At 47.5% G+C, this 15,381-nt stretch overlaps 1 protein-coding gene and 1 long non-coding RNA gene across 5 annotated transcripts in view; one reads left to right on the forward strand and one right to left on the reverse strand.

The window, feature by feature from the left end:
* Positions 1-15,381, reverse strand: part of TENM2 (teneurin transmembrane protein 2) — a 1,128,378-nt gene that overhangs the window by 85,159 nt on the left and 1,027,838 nt on the right. The gene's annotated exons all lie outside the window — the stretch shown is intronic.
* On the forward strand, positions 9,446-12,757 carry LOC106007306. The gene is made up of 2 exons (XR_001182003.2): positions 9,446-9,591; positions 12,203-12,757. It is a non-coding gene; the product is annotated as an uncharacterized LOC106007306 (long non-coding RNA).

The raw sequence follows: 15,381 nt of genomic DNA on the forward strand, positions 1-15,381 counted from the left end.
ACTTTTCTAGGATTTCTACTTTTTTCGGTCCTGAGCAAGTGTTATTTGAGTGGTTGGAAACAAAAACAAGCATTTTGCTTTTGAACAGCACAGCACAAAAAATTATCCATAGCTGGTTCTTGGGGGCCTTTGCTAATGCGCGTACCAATCATCGAAAGTCTTGCTTGAATGGTGAAAATGTTCCATGCCTGTTCCCTCTCAGACAGGGAGTGTAGTGCTGACCAGTTTGACAGCTGGGTGGGGGGAGTTCTACATTTTCTGGGAAATGCAGAGAAACGGCTTTAGTTGGAGTGCCCGGAAATTAAGCTATTGGTTCACCTAATCGCTTCTGGTGCTACCTTGCTGCACACCTGTAGCACTTCGAACATCCTGATTTACTTGCCCAGATCCCTGCCCCTCCATCCCTTTCTGGTCATTCATCTATAATTCCTATCATTCATCTATAACACAACAAATATTTGAGTGCCATCCCTGTCCTGGAAATGAAACATGGGACAAAGGATGAAGAATGATGGTGTTCTGAAGGAGCTGACTGTACAATGAGGGGGAAACAGATATGATTCATCCTCTAAGACCCAGACTAGGTATGGCCCCCTCTTCTAGGAAGCCTTCCTGGTGATGTCTCTGGCTAGGTTAGGGTATCCCTGCTCTGTGTTTCCCTGAATTTGAGCTTGTCAGAGAATGGTTTCACAACAAAATCCCATGGGGAGAATCAAGGGTCTACCCCAGAGCTTCCCAGAGAGAGCCTCCAGAAGCAGGTCCTGGCACCTGCCTTTTATACAGGCTTCTCAGTTGATTTTAATGCACAGTAAGTTACAGAAACCTTTGAGAATGCCAACTTCCTTGTGCTATGGTTATCTCTGTGTGCTTGCCTTCCTGTTTGGAAAATGAGCTCTTTGAAGAGAATAACACTTATTCATTTCTATATTCATATCTTACTCAGTGCCAACCACAGAACTGGGTACTCAACAAATGTTTGTTGAATGAATAAATGAATGTTTCCCTTTCTTCATTTGTGTGTTAAGGCTGAGCATGGGAATGTTTTGGGCAGTCTTTGCTCCTTGGAATTCCCTATTAGAACGGATTCGTTGGCCAACACTTATTCACTCTGCTGGGCACTGACTGAACACGCAATAGAGAGAACGTCTTGGAGAATAATTTGCTTGCATCTCCCAGATTTGATAGCAAGGTACTTTGGGGCCATAATTAACATTGTAGGAACATGTACTCAAACTCTGGGCTGTGGCTTGACAAACATGTGTACTGGAGTACTGAATCAGAGGCCTGCCTGCGTGTTTTAAATTTACTACAATGTAATTTTTTGGCATTACTCTTTCTGTTTGGTTCTGCTAATGAAATTGAAATATGTAATTTCACCAAAGTTCCACTGTAATTTAGCAATTAATGTACAATTATTTTAATGCATTACTTTCTTTTTAGCAAACAAACAAATTAGGAGGTTGTGTGTTTTGCTTGGCTTTAAATTACTAAAACTAGCCTCTCATTTTCCACATGGGCAAATGTTGCTTCTGTGCCTCATAATGCATTTAGATTTACGGAATTTCCTAGAAACGCAGGCACAGGAGGGTGAGCAGGCACACACACTTTAAATTTAGAGACTTTCCAAGTCAGGGCTCTGAATACCTCTGCCTGATGGGCTGGGTGAATCGGGTTCTCCCCAGAGGCCCACAAATCTCAGACCCAAGAAACAAGATCAGAGAATTGTATCTTGGCAGCGGGATGATGCTGGGGCACGGTCTCAGATCTGTGTTCAGATTGTAGAGTGGATCCCAGAGCCCTTCGCAGAGTAAGAAAAAGACAAGAAAAAACCTGCACATAGCATGCCGCCTTTAACATCTCCTTCCGAGAACCGCCTTCACCCAGACAGACGGGATCCACGGTGGAAGGCCTGCTTTGGATTTAAAATCATCCCGCTGCGCTCTGTTGGCCGGTGCTCCTTTCAGCAGAGGCAGAAACTTCTCAGGTGAGAAGAGACACATTGCTGTTATAGCACTACAGATTTCTTTAAGGCCGCTGGCCTCTTCCCATTAGAAGTTCCATCTGTCTCTGGTGGGCTTTCCCTCCTGAAGCTGGGAACGTCCCCTACCCCTCACCCGATTTACCACCCCTCCATATAACCAGCTTGAGACCCTCATTGGGCTCAAATAGGAAGTTGGGACCGTTTTCCTCTTAAACACTCAACACTCTCCTCCCCGACCCCTGCTCATCTGCTACTCGTTCTGGACTTGTGACTTCTTCGAAAGTGTAGACCTCCAGCTTCTCCACTGTTCTGTCGATTCTAGGGCTTTTTACTCAAAGGCCCATCTGGCAGGAGATGTCCTATAAACACATCAGCAACAGCAGATGGCAAATGCTAAAAAAACGGGGGGGCGGGGAGGAAGGATAGAAATGATTTCCTCCCACATATTTTACATTTACCTGCTCCGGAGATGGCGCATTTGGGGTTCTACCGGTTATTAAGCGTGAGCATACGTCACGCCTGTAATGACCTCATCATGTTGCGTGATTATGGGCTGCTGGTGCTGAACGCTTTCCGACGACACCGTGAACTTTAAATTGGCACTCCAATCTCCCAGTGGCCTGTCAGTCACGAGAGCCGCATCTTGATGCCAGCGAGCCCCTCGCATGGAGTCTGACATGGCAATCTTCAGTAAATTACCCCGTCACTGACAATCTTGCCGTTATCTCGCAAACAATCAAGCAGGCAATCAAACTGTTCTGAATTGCCAGTTCAGGACCTGAGAGGCTGTCGGCGTCTCTATTCAACAGGGGTACGAGAACAGCACAGTCCTCCCGCGACACTGGACCGTTTCTTCCTTTATTTTCCCACCGCCTTGTTTGCCTGGTGGGCTTTTTCCCGGGGAGGGTGGGAGGGCGGTCTGCAGAGTCCTCCAGCAGGACCCGATCCTGACTCAGCATTTGGGGAAATTGACCCAGGCCTTCCCGGCCGGGCCCCACGGCGGTGAGTGCCCTCACGTAGTTCACTCCGTGAGATGCAGCCGTGGAGAATTATCTAGATGCTGTCAGAAGGCAGGCTAAGCCACAGCCCTGGCTGCGTGCCACGCGCATGTGTCATACGCTAATTGTAATGGCCATTTCAGAGAAATAGGGATGTGGCGAAACTTTCTGGGAACAATATGTGAGATACTCTTTTAATTGCTTTTGATAAAGGAAATCAGAGGGAATCTTCTGTGACAGGTCTAGCAATACGAGGCAGAAGCCAGGGTGATGCTGAATTGAAGCCTTTGAATTAGAATTCCTATGGTAAAATTTTAGGCAAAAAGCCTACACGGTGTCTGAGACAAGAGCCCAGCCTCTGGAATCGAATAGATTTGGGTTTAAGGCTCATGACCTCTGGTCCCTGGCTATGTAAACTTAGAAAGATAACCACCCTTGATGAACCTCAACTTCTTTGCTTTTTAAACTGAGTTAAAAGAGTGCATATGTCATAGGGTTCTGTGATGGAGAACAAATGAATCGAGGTATCTGCTTATCTATCTAATGTCAGTCTGGCATAGTATGTGTTCAGTGAACCCTAGATATTACTAGATTCAAAAACTCAGAAAAGTTTTCAACTTTTTCAGTTTATAAAAATTGGACATGGATATTAGTAAAATTAATATCCCCTACTGGAGTCATTCCCCGCTGTGTGCTATGGGTAGGTTGAATCTTGGGCAAGAATGTAATGTTAACTTAACACACAGTGTTAACTTAATTGGCAGTAATAATAAATGCTACAGATTGAACAAGACTTAGACATATTCTTGATTTCAGTCCTCATGGCAACCCCGCAGAGCAGACCATAACCTTTCAGCCTTGCAGTCCGGATTCAGGGGTTTTGGGTTTGAATCTCAGATCTGGTGCTTCCCATCTGCTGACTCTGCGGAATTCACTCCTCTGTATCTCAGTTTCCTCACGTACAAAACGTGAGGAAATGTTTTTTGATTGATGATGATGTTAGAAAGTGCTGTTTGGAGGACTAAAGCAGTTACTATATATACAGCGCTAGGAACAGTGCCTGGTCCAGTGAACACTCGGCTAACTGTGTGTTATGCCCATTATCATGCCATCACCCACTCTACAGAGTTGGAAACTGAGGCTCAGAGAAGTTAAGTGAGTTATCCAAGTGGCTAAGAAGCAGGTCTGGATAAAAAGTAGGAAAAGGTAACCAATGAGATCATTACCCTCTCCATCTTCTTCATTATCAGAAGGAGGAGACGTTTCTTTCCCAGAGGGAGCCTGAAGACAGGGCAGTGGACACCCACCAGCAGGGGAAGCACGGGTGGCCGTGCGATTTAATAACTCGTGCAGGTCTGCCTACATCCACAGCTGGGAAAGAATCAGGCTGGTTGAAACAAGTTTCTAGAAAGGAATCAACAGGAGAAACAAGATGCCTGGGAATTCATTCCCTGTGATGCAGGCTACGGAGGACCACACTATTTACCTGTGAGATTCAAACCCCATTCAGCTGTTTACCATTGGCACAAGGTGGCACTTGCCTTCTGGGCTGGCTACAGGTTTGTGCCAGCTGTTTTCAGCCCCTGCCTAGTTCGCACGGTCGGATTTTTAAAGGAGTCCCTGAATTGGCAAAAGATAGAACCTCAAAGCCTTCGCTGAACACATAGCAGGGAAGCTCTGCTCAGTGGGGAGGAGGCCACGGGTCAGTGGAAAGGCTGCAGAGAGCCCCGGAGGAGGCTGGGTGTTTCAGACTTGGCTGAGACATGCATGTCCTTCCTGTTTAGGAAAGGCTGCCTGAGTCCACACATAACTCTTACAGAGAAGGGAGGTCTCTAGGAATGAGAGGGTGTTCACTTCATTCATGTCATTTATTTTCCTCTTTGATCTTTGTAGACTGGGCAGCTTATGGAGAATCTAGATGGAAGCATTTTGTTCAGTTTTGGTGCCTTTTATTCCCTGGAGCTTGGTAGGCAAGTGATTCCCTTTATAACATGCCTGAACTCTCCAGCTTTCTTGGGTATTAAAGGCTTCAGGAAAACATCTAAATGTACTTTTCTTGGTTTCATTTTGTGACAGGGTGGCACATACCGACTCCAACAATTCACTTCAGGTGCCACGGATGGCTCTGCTGGTATCTGCACGTAGGACCTGACTGGGAGCTGGGCAGCATCTCAGATTTTAAAAATGAGTTCCAATCTTTCCAGATTGTGGTCTGATGAGAAGTATCACCAACCACCAAATCTACCTTCCCTATTCATCTGGACAAGAGGCTGGTTAAAACTAGGAGGAGTACACATGGTTCCATTTACAGGATGTTCAAGAACAGGCAAAGTTAACCAGTTATGGTAAAAAGTTAGAAATTGTAGTTACCTTAATGGGGAGGTACTGGTGGGAAACTTTCTGGGTGTTGGGAATGTTCTAGATCTTCATCTTATTCACCTGGCTACAACACACATCAAGGTGTGTGTTTAAGATTATGCAATTCATGTACTTGCTAACAGACTGACTTTAGGCCAAGATACCAAGCTCTTTCTGTTCTGTCTTCCTTATCTGTAGAGTGGGGGTGATGCAGATACCTCACAGAAGCAAGGAGAGGACTGAGATAATCCACACTACGTAGAGGCACAGCTGTGAGCACCTGGTAACCTAGTACAGGCTTCTGAATCTTTTCTACTTCTTTTCTACTTGGCATCATATAGGTTCGTTTAGCATACAGACTGAGGTACTTGGCAAGTTCTCATCTCCCCAAGGAAAATAGAGGGAATCCAGGTGGTGGACCCCATAATCCTAGGGACCTTCTTGAGATCAGTTAATGATGGGGAAGTAGAAAATTAACAGAGTGGAGAAAAGAGGGGAGGCAACAAGTTGGGGCAAGAAGGAAGAAGCCTGCTCCGTTTGCTCTTTGTGACGGAAATAAAGGAGTGGTGGGGGGTAGCTGGCATAGGCCCAAGGCACCAGAGTGGCCAGTCACATAAAAAGGTTCTTGAATAGGCGCACCTGGGTGGCTCAGTGGGTTAAAGCCTCTGCCTTTGGCTCAGGCCCTGATCTCAGGGTCCTGGGATTGAGCCCCACATTGGGCTCTCTGCTCAGCGGGGAGCCTGCTTCCTCCTCTCTCTCTGCCTGCCTCTCTGCCTACTTGTGATCTCTCTGTCCAATAAATAAATAAAATCTTAAAAAAAAAAAGAGGTTCTCGAATAAAGAGAAATATGGCCATCCTAGGGTTCTTTTTGCCTTGAGATTGGTTGGTTGATTGATTGATTTCCTAAGGAGAGCTTCTTCGGGACCATGTCTAAAGTATATGGGGTCCCTAGTAAATCATTTTTTCCAGGCCCCTGTCTCTCTAAACAAATTGGGTTACCTGAATTGACATATCAGCACCATTTTCATTCTGATGTCACATGATCTTGCAAAATACTCTTCCAGCCAACAGGAACAATCTACTTGCCAATATGTCCACCGGAATTAAGGTCGGGCATTGGGCCCTGAGATACCTCATAAATGCAAATCTCCTAACCTCTCTCAAAATCTGATCACCCTTACATGCATGGGTATGGGGTTAAAGGATGGTAGAGGGTCAGAGAACACCCTGAAAGGGAGAAGTAGGGACCAGGGCTCAGATGGGTCCTAGTCTGGGCTGGCGTGGTCCTCCCAGATAGTGTTGCTGACCTGGCCAGTACCTGCCACAGGGGGAGCACTTAGAAAATTTTAAGGAGAGGGGGGCACTCCAGAGCTCAAGGACTCACCCAGAGTAGCCCTAGATTCTTGGCTCAGTTATATGTATGGCAAAAGAATATGGGCATCAGAGTCAAAATGGTTAAAACCTGTTCTATCATTCATTAGCTATGTAAACTTGGCAAGTAACTGGCTTCCTGGGACTCAGTTTTCTCAGCAATAGAGTGGACCCAATAACATCTACTTCACAAAGGAGCATGGAGATCCTATAAGATGGTGCCTATGAAATGAGAAGGTGAGGGTATGGCACCGAATACACAGTAGGAGCTCAACCAATGGAGGCTCATCTTCATATTTTCTGCTCTCCACCAGGGAAGGCACTGTTCCATTTGCATTTTACCCAATGCCTGCTGACAAGTTGGAAGGGAGGGATAATTGAAAGTATTCTGGCTTGATGTAACTAAAAAGTGAAAGGAGCAGGCAAGGCTGACTTGATTTAACCTGGCAATATGAGATTAGTTCTTCATTGCCTCTGTTAGGCTCCTGCATTGCCAACCTTTTAAAGCAATAGATTGGCTGACAGGGTGCTCATTTGGAAGGTTTCACCTGCCATTAATACCCTTGCTGCCTGATGGACCATCGGTATGCAGGCATCCCCTCCCTCCAGACCACAGCAACTGCCATTCTTAAATATTGCAAGAAGTGAAATTGTATTTGCGCTCCATCTGGAAGACCTGTTGGAAGCTTTCCTCTTGCTTCGTGCCAACTCTTTTTTGACAGTCTCTGAATTCCAAGGCCAGAACTCTTTGCTCTGAAGCCCCTTTGGCTTTTCTTATGACTTAGCAATGGAAGATCAATCATGTCTGACCAGAGAGCTGACAGTGGAGCCCCCACTGAGAGCTGCTTTTTCTGGGTTTCCTACTCTTCAGAATGGATGTGGGAAAGAAAGCGAAGGCTGCTTAGGAAAACCCAGGGACTGTTACTGAAGACAGGGGTGTAATCTAGGTGAGACCACTTCTTAATAAGACTTTGGCTTACTTTGAAGCTACTGGAGCATCTGGTCAACCCTTTACTATGGGTGGGGGTGAGTATTGGTAGGAATTTTATGACAATAAGCTTGCAGTGTGTATCCATTTTTTTTTGAGTTTATTAAAACTAAACAAATGGAAGAACCCAGAACAAATACTATCAATAAAAACCTTTAAAACCAATGCTTCTTAAAATCTAACCAGCAATGGAATTACCTGGGACCTTGTTAAAATATAGATCCCAATTTTCTGATCTTACTGTGCTCTGCATGTCTTACAAGTTTCTAGGTGATGCTGACGTTGCTGTTCTGAGCACAGTATTTCCAGAAGTCAGACGCTAAATAGCTGTTGGTCAAGGTCTGTTCCCTGATCTCCTGCCCTGGAACCACCTTAGTGATTTTGAAATGCTGATTCTTGCTGTCACCCAGGCCTACTGAATTTCTCAATGTGAAAACTGAGAATGTGCATTTTTTAAAAGGATTTATTTACAGAGCGAGACATAGCACACGTACATGAGTGCAGTTGCAGGGGAGGGGCAGAGGGAGGAGAGAGAAAATCTCTAACAGATTCCCCGCTGAGCATGGAGTTGCCCACATGGGGTTTAGTCCCAGGACCCTGATATCATGACCTGAGCCAAACTAATGAGAGTTGGATGCTTAACCGATTGAGCCACTCCAGTGCCCCGAGAGTATGTATTTTAAAGAAGATTCCCAGGTGATTATTTTGCTTACTAAACCTCAAGGACCCCTGTTCTGAATTATTGAAAACATCCCTCAAATATCCATAGAGGTACATCTGACTCGAGAGACTAAAGGAGCTTTCCCGAACTATGTCTCCTTGGGGATGTTAACATGGGTTCCCTGAAACATAGAAGTGGAGGTGGCACTGGAGGATCTGTGGTCAAAAACAACTTGAGGGCGCCTGGGTGGCTCAGTGGGTTGGGCCGCTGCCTTCGGCTCAGGTCATGATCTCAGGGTCCTGGGATCAAGTCCCGCATCGGACTCTCTGCTCGGCAGGGAGCCTGCTTCCCTCTCTCTCTGCCTGCCTCTCCATCTACTTGTGATTTCTCTCTGTCAGATAAATAAATAAAATCTTTAAAAAAAAAAAAAACAACTTGAGAGATGTTGGTTAAACAGTTAAACTAGTTTCTTTACAGCAGGACTTCTCAGAGCCGTTAATGAGTGAATATGCATTATGAATCTTTAATGTTGCAATGGAGCACACAGCATTTCCTGACCACAGACCTCTTTTGTCGCAGAACTTCTACCCACAACAGTCTAGTGCAATACAAGTTGGGAAGCTCTTCATGAGAACAGGGCTCTAGGCTCGGGAGCGCTATCCTTGGAAGCACCAGCCACACCTTCATCTGCATAATAGCCCCCATGCTTGATTGATCTCATAAAATGCACGCTCTGGAGTGATTAAATGTAACACAAACTACATCATCACTACTAGCACATAAGCTCAGAGCCCCTTCCCTTAGCCTCCCAGTGCCTCCCAAAGCCAGTGTATTTCAGCATAGAGACCCTATGTGCACATAGGGACACATCCTGGGAGTCAGTAGGATGATGAAGCATTAATGGCAACCATGTCTAATCAGAGCTAATGGTAGGCCCTTAGGAAAAGCTTACTAGGTTTCAGTCACCGTGCTAAGTGCTTTACTTGTATCCCTTTGTTAAGTCACCAGAATTCTAGGGATCCTTAGCGCCATTGTTTATAGGTGAGGAACTGGAGCTTTAGGACAGTAAATAACTTGCCTAAGACCACACAGCTTCTCCATGTTGGGGCTGTCTTTTGACCCAGTTTGCTGTACTCTGAAGCCAGATCCTACATGAAGCTGCCCTGTGAGGGCGAGTAGAGTAGAACATTCCAGATGGCACACAGGAGCCACTGTGCCCGCCACCATGACATGGTAGTGCCTGCACTGAGCTCTTTTACCTAAGGCAGGACCATGTCAAACAGAAGAGGAGCAATTTAAATAATACTGGAGGGAGATTTATTTTTTGAAAAGTTGGGATGCAGACTGTTTTAGCCGGTGCTCTGCCCAGCTTCCACTTGGGACAGGTGGACCGCCATAGGGCTAGTCCTCTGCCAGCCCTGAAGCTCGTCTGTGCTTCTGCCACCTGCACCTTGCCCCCTTATCCAGCCCTCATTATGTATGCTCACATGGATGCCTGGAGGGGCCATCTTTAATCTCTAGTTTGCAGAGGAAGAAACTGAGGCTAGAGAGGTTAAGAGACTTGGACACACAGCTAGTAAATAAGGGAGGAGGCTGTCCAGCTCCAAAGCCTATGTTTGGCTTCTATCCTCAGTTCTTCACAATAGGCTGTGAGTAGTCAGGCCATTTGCAGGTATCCTGTGACTGGTCATATACAGGATGTGGGGAAGGAAGGGCTAAGGCTTCACAAAACATCTTCATTCTCTAGTTGCTCTTTCTCTCAGCCTCTCTTTCTCTTTCTTCTTCCCCTACCCTTCCCCCTCCCTCTGTTGCCTCTCCTCAACCTGGACAGAGTCTCTAGGAATAATGAAGCCACTCGATGAGAGTTTGCCCACCTTGGACATTCCCTGACAGGCCTCTCTGACACAGCCTCACCCTTGTTAGCCTGGGGCCATGTTTTTTTTTTTTTATACCTGGGGGATTTCTATCCTGGCTGCTGCTGTCTCCCTGCTGTTCTGTTACAGAAACTACTGGCAAGAGAGAGCAAGGGTCTCTGATCTCAGCCACCAATATCCCCAAATGCTTACCCTCTGCCTGCTGTTCCTGGCCCCTCCTCTCTGCCCCCCATCAACCTCCCTTTCAGAGAGACCACTGACAGGTCAGACAGAAGCCAGCCCAGCAGGGGGTGGCAGGCTGGTGGGGTGCCAGACAGGGACCTGCTGGGCCCCTCAGAAAGAGAAAGGGCTGTCACCACCGACACCTCGACATTTCAGAGCAACAGACTGGAACAGTTACTTTCTGCCTGAAGAGAGACCCTGTCTCCTGTGGGCAGTTGGGAGGACTGGTCCCCAAGCTGAGAGAATTAGCAGAGGCCAAGATGCCTGTCCTCCTGGTGCATAAAGAAGTACCCTTAGAATTCCCAGTGGGAGAAGGGACCAGACTCAGCTATCAGGCTAGCTTCCAGTTGGATCAGGGAAGTCAGAAGTACTAATTGCTAAACATGGCCCTTGCCAGGCTTCAGGTACTGTGCTTTGCATGCCCTAGAAATCTCATTTTATCTTCGCATTCACTCTGTGGCATGGGGGCTAGGAGCCAGGATGGGACTGCCCATTAACGTCACGAGATCTGGGTTTGCAACATACTGGCTGCGTGGCCTTGGGCTAATCAGCTTACCTCTCTGAGCCTCAGTTTTCTCATCAGTAAAGTGGATACAGTTATGATACTAGTTTAATAGGGCCTTTGTGAAAGATTAAATCAGCCTTGTGCAAAAGCATTTAGTGGATAGCAACCTTCTGTTTGCTCTGTATGGATGGAGAACCCAGGCCTGGAGAGGTTGTTATTTGACAAGGTCGGGCAGCAGATCATGAGTGGAGGAGGTGGGATTCGTACACAGCAGGCGCAGCCTCAGATTTGCTGATCTCTCTTGCTACTCTGGGCCTCGCAAGGCCGGCCATGGTTTGGGCAGTCCCGCTTCACTCAACCCTGCCTTTCCTCTCGTCTCAGAGGACAGCAGAACTTGCAGACCTACTGCCACCAGCCCCTGGGAAGTCCATACACAGGGGGAGCTATGTTGACAATAGAGATAAAGAGCTGCATAACCATGTGTTCGTGTCTTACCTAAAATAAATAATATATCTTACCTTTAGATTTTCTTTGCATTAATAAAAGGGTATGAATGGTATGTAGTGACTTGGGTATCATTGCATGGATGTGTTTTTTTAATCCTAAAATGAAATGTATTCATATTAAAATAATGTATTGAATAAAAGAAAATGGCTTTCTGTCCTAGAGACTTCTCATTAAAACTTCGTTTATTCAGTTCATTTAATAATGAGCTGACCAAGACAGACAGGGAGCCTGTAGTTAGGAACCTAGATTCTGGAGGGGAAGCAGACCATGAACAAAGAAATGTATAATAGACTCTGAGAAGGTGATAGTGTTCTACAGAAAAGCAAGGCAGGGGAAAGGGTTGGGAGAGTGTTGGAAGGGGGTGGGTTGCTGCTTTAGGTGGGGGTAAGACAGGGAGGGCTTCCCAGGAGTGATGTTAGGGAGAAACCTGAATGAGATGAGGAAACAAGTCCTGGAAACTTCTGGAGGAAGACCATTCTGGGCAGAAGGAACAGCAGGTGTAGAGGTTCAGGGTGGGAAAGTATCTTGAGAGTAGGAACAAGTTGGCAGATGTTGGGCTGGATGATAGAGACAGGTAGAGGATGACGTAAGTGCCAAGTGGAAGCAAGAGCTCACTAATGCGGAGTGACGGCTGTGACCCAGATGACATTCTGTGGGACATATGATGCCCAGGGAAGGTTTGCACAGAGGCATCATATGACCTGACGTTTAAAAGGATTCTTCTTTTTTCACGCAGCGGGGGAGATGATGGCCATGCAGACCGAGCATGCCTACCAAAAGCAGCTGACCATCTTTGAGAAGAAGAGGGGCCCACTTGGAGAAACTGGTGAGGAAGATCTGCGATACTTCAACCACATGGGTCTGGGCTTCAGGACACACAGGAGGCCACTGAGAGCACCTATGTTGACAAGAAATGCCCCTTTCCTGGTCATGTGTCCATCGGAGAGCAGATTCTGTCTGATGTAGTGACCAAGATGAGGATGCAGAAGACCACTGTCACCTACCGAGACTACCTCCCCTCCATCTGAAAGTACAGCCGTTTCGAGAAATGCCGCCAAAACATGCATGTGCCCCGTCCTCCTGCTTCTGGGATGTCAGATCAGTGACATTGTCACAGTGGGCAGTGCCAGCCCTTATGCAACTCTGTGTGCTTCCACACGCACAAGGTCACCAAGCCACCAACACCAGCACGTAATTCCAGATGATCTGAGACTAGATGTCTGCCCACACCCCAAGAAAATAGCTATTATCCCAGTCACGGATGGGTCCAGCTAAAAAAAAAAAAAAAACCCAAACAAAAATAAAAGTGAAAGGATTCTTCTGACCACCTTGCGTGGAATAGACTGGAAGCCGGAGGACCAACGGTCCAGTCCAGTGTCACTGGTGGCATGACCCAGGCGGAGGTGGAAAGATATTGAGAAACCACGACTTTCGTAGTTGGGAAGAAAAGGAGGGGCCAGACAAGGGTGCGCTCACAAATCTGAGCAGCAACACTCACAAAGGGGGCACGTGAGAGATGTGGTAGCGCCCACGGCAGTGGACCTGAGGGTAGCTGGGAACGGACTACACTGAGGTTTCGCATCAAAGGGTGCTTTGGGTGCTGGGTCCCCGTGGGCTAGAGATTTCTCCCTGGATCTGTGCCCTGTGAGCCATGTGCTCTATGAGTAAGCTCAGCAGAAGGAAGAGTAGGAGAAGCCTATTCTGGTGACTGTAGGGCCCCTTTCTCTATGGCTTCACCTTTCTCTCCCTTATCCCAGATCCCAGCAGCTTTGGACTCTCTGGTGAACCTGATATAGAACTCGTTTCAGAAAGCGGGTCTGGGAGGAGAACAAGCAAGACATTTAGAATTAGGGGAGCCGGGCTCCAACCCCACCACTTCACTGTTGACTTTGGACAAACTACTCTCCAGCTTCTCAGTTTCTCAGATGTTTAAATGGAATCCTCTATTGTAACAGGTCAGCAGCTAATTCAGGGACTTTTTTTTAACCCTATGCAGACCAGACAATACATCCAGGGGCCATCTAGATCCCTGGGTTGTGGTCTCTGAGGGAAAATGTGCTCATTCCAGCACGAGTGGGTGTGAGATTGAGGGGGATTATACATTAGAACAGGCACCAAAAGATGGATTTCTGATTTTAAAATGTTGTGCATTACTTGGTATGATGAGATTTTGATTAGGAACGGTGTGTATGTGTTCAGAGTCTCTGAAGTCACATTACACAGGGAGACACGAATAATTAGATCTGTCATTTAAATAAGGTGGTATTCAGCCGCTTTCTGGAAACTTGCTAGTCAAACCTCTCAAAGGGCCTGTGAGGTTGCTGTTGCTGTTCCCAGTTTACAGATGAGGAAACAGAGGCTTGGACGGCTCAGGTGCCTTGCTCAAGGAAGCAGAGCGGGTAAGAACTGGAGTCAGAACTAACACAAGTCGGCCTGACCCAAGAGCCTGCAGACCCTAGCCCGAAAGGTCACAGCGCCAACTTTGGGCCCGAGGGGGATGGGAGAAGTCTCAGGAAGTGACAAGGGGGAGAGACCTGGGACAGATACCATGTGCCCTTTTCCAGCATGCTCTTCCCACAGCTGTGCTTTACTCCAGTGCTCTTGAAAGGGGGGAAGGGGAACAGATCACAGGGAGTTGGGGCCCTGAGCCCCTCTCTATAGCTACAGCTCTGGGGCAGGTGCTTCAGTGAGTACGGTTACATACCGGGGTCCGTATGCCAATCAAGCTGGCACAGCCTGGGACGCAGAGCTTTTTGAACTGTCCTCCCCCTCAGGCAGCCCAGGAATGCCACAGTTGGTGGAATCACTCTCTGTCAGCGCTTGAGTTCCCCCCAAAATGGTACCCATTGCATCTAGTCAGTGGTTCCCAAAGCATCAGTATCCCCTGGGTACTTTTTAGAAATGCATGTCCCTTGGCCCTGCACCAGCCCTACTGCACCAGAAGCTCTGTGAGCTGAGCAAACGGTGCGCTATGCCTTCTGGGTGATTCCGATGCCCAGTGACCTAAGAGAACCTCGGTACTAAGTATTGTCCATGTGTTAATTCATCTGAGGTCACAGTATCCTGTGAGGTGGCAACTAGCATTAGTCCCACTTTACAGAGGACAAAGCTGAGGCTTACAGAGATGGGTCAACTTGCTCCCATCAGTGGTGGAGCCGGGACGTGAACCCAGAGCTCCCTGGCCCCATAGCCTCTTTATCACCCTGCCAGGCTGTCTCCTCCCCTCGCGGCGAAAGGATGCGCACGCGCAATGGAAGAAGCATAGAGAAAGGCTGCTCCTTCTGTGCTGTGAGCATATGTATTTAAGAATCACCCAAGCAGAGATACCAGCCTTCTGTCGGAGGGAAGAGGGGTAGTTGTGACTGTGGAGACCAAGATGGGAACTGCAGGAAGGCAAAGCAAGTACTTGGGGTAAACGTCACTTTGCCCAGCGTGGCAGGCAAGGCCCGGCTCTGTCCAGACCCGCTTCCCCAGCCTCACTCACTCCCCCACTCTCCGTCAGTTTTCTCAGAGGTCCCCCAGATATGCACTGCTGTCCCTTGCCTCTGCACCTTTGCCATTTCTTTGTCCATAATGCTTTCCCTAGATTCCTGACCTAAGCCTTCTGTAGCTTTCAAAATTCAAGTTTGCCTGCTCTGGAAATCTTTGATGCCCTTCTCTGGGCTGTCCTAGCCTCTTGGCCTCATTCTATCCTGGACCCTTAGTATATGGCTTTGTTGCAACTAGTTTCACACCCCAGCAGACCTTGGATTCTTTGTGGCAGAATCTGAGTCTCACACACCCATGTGGTCTGGCTGGGTGTGTGCGCGCGGCTGGCATGGGGGGAGGTGTTTGCTCTCACCACCATTCAGGACAAGAGGTGTGAACGGGCCCGGGGCTAAGGAAAAGCTGGCCTCGGGACACAATTAGAGAAGG

This window comes from Mustela putorius, unplaced genomic scaffold (assembly GCF_011764305.1).
Source record: "Mustela putorius furo isolate JIRA1106 unplaced genomic scaffold, ASM1176430v1.1 tig00000145_pilon_pilon_pilon, whole genome shotgun sequence".
Classification (NCBI taxonomy): Eukaryota; Metazoa; Chordata; class Mammalia; order Carnivora; family Mustelidae; genus Mustela; species Mustela putorius.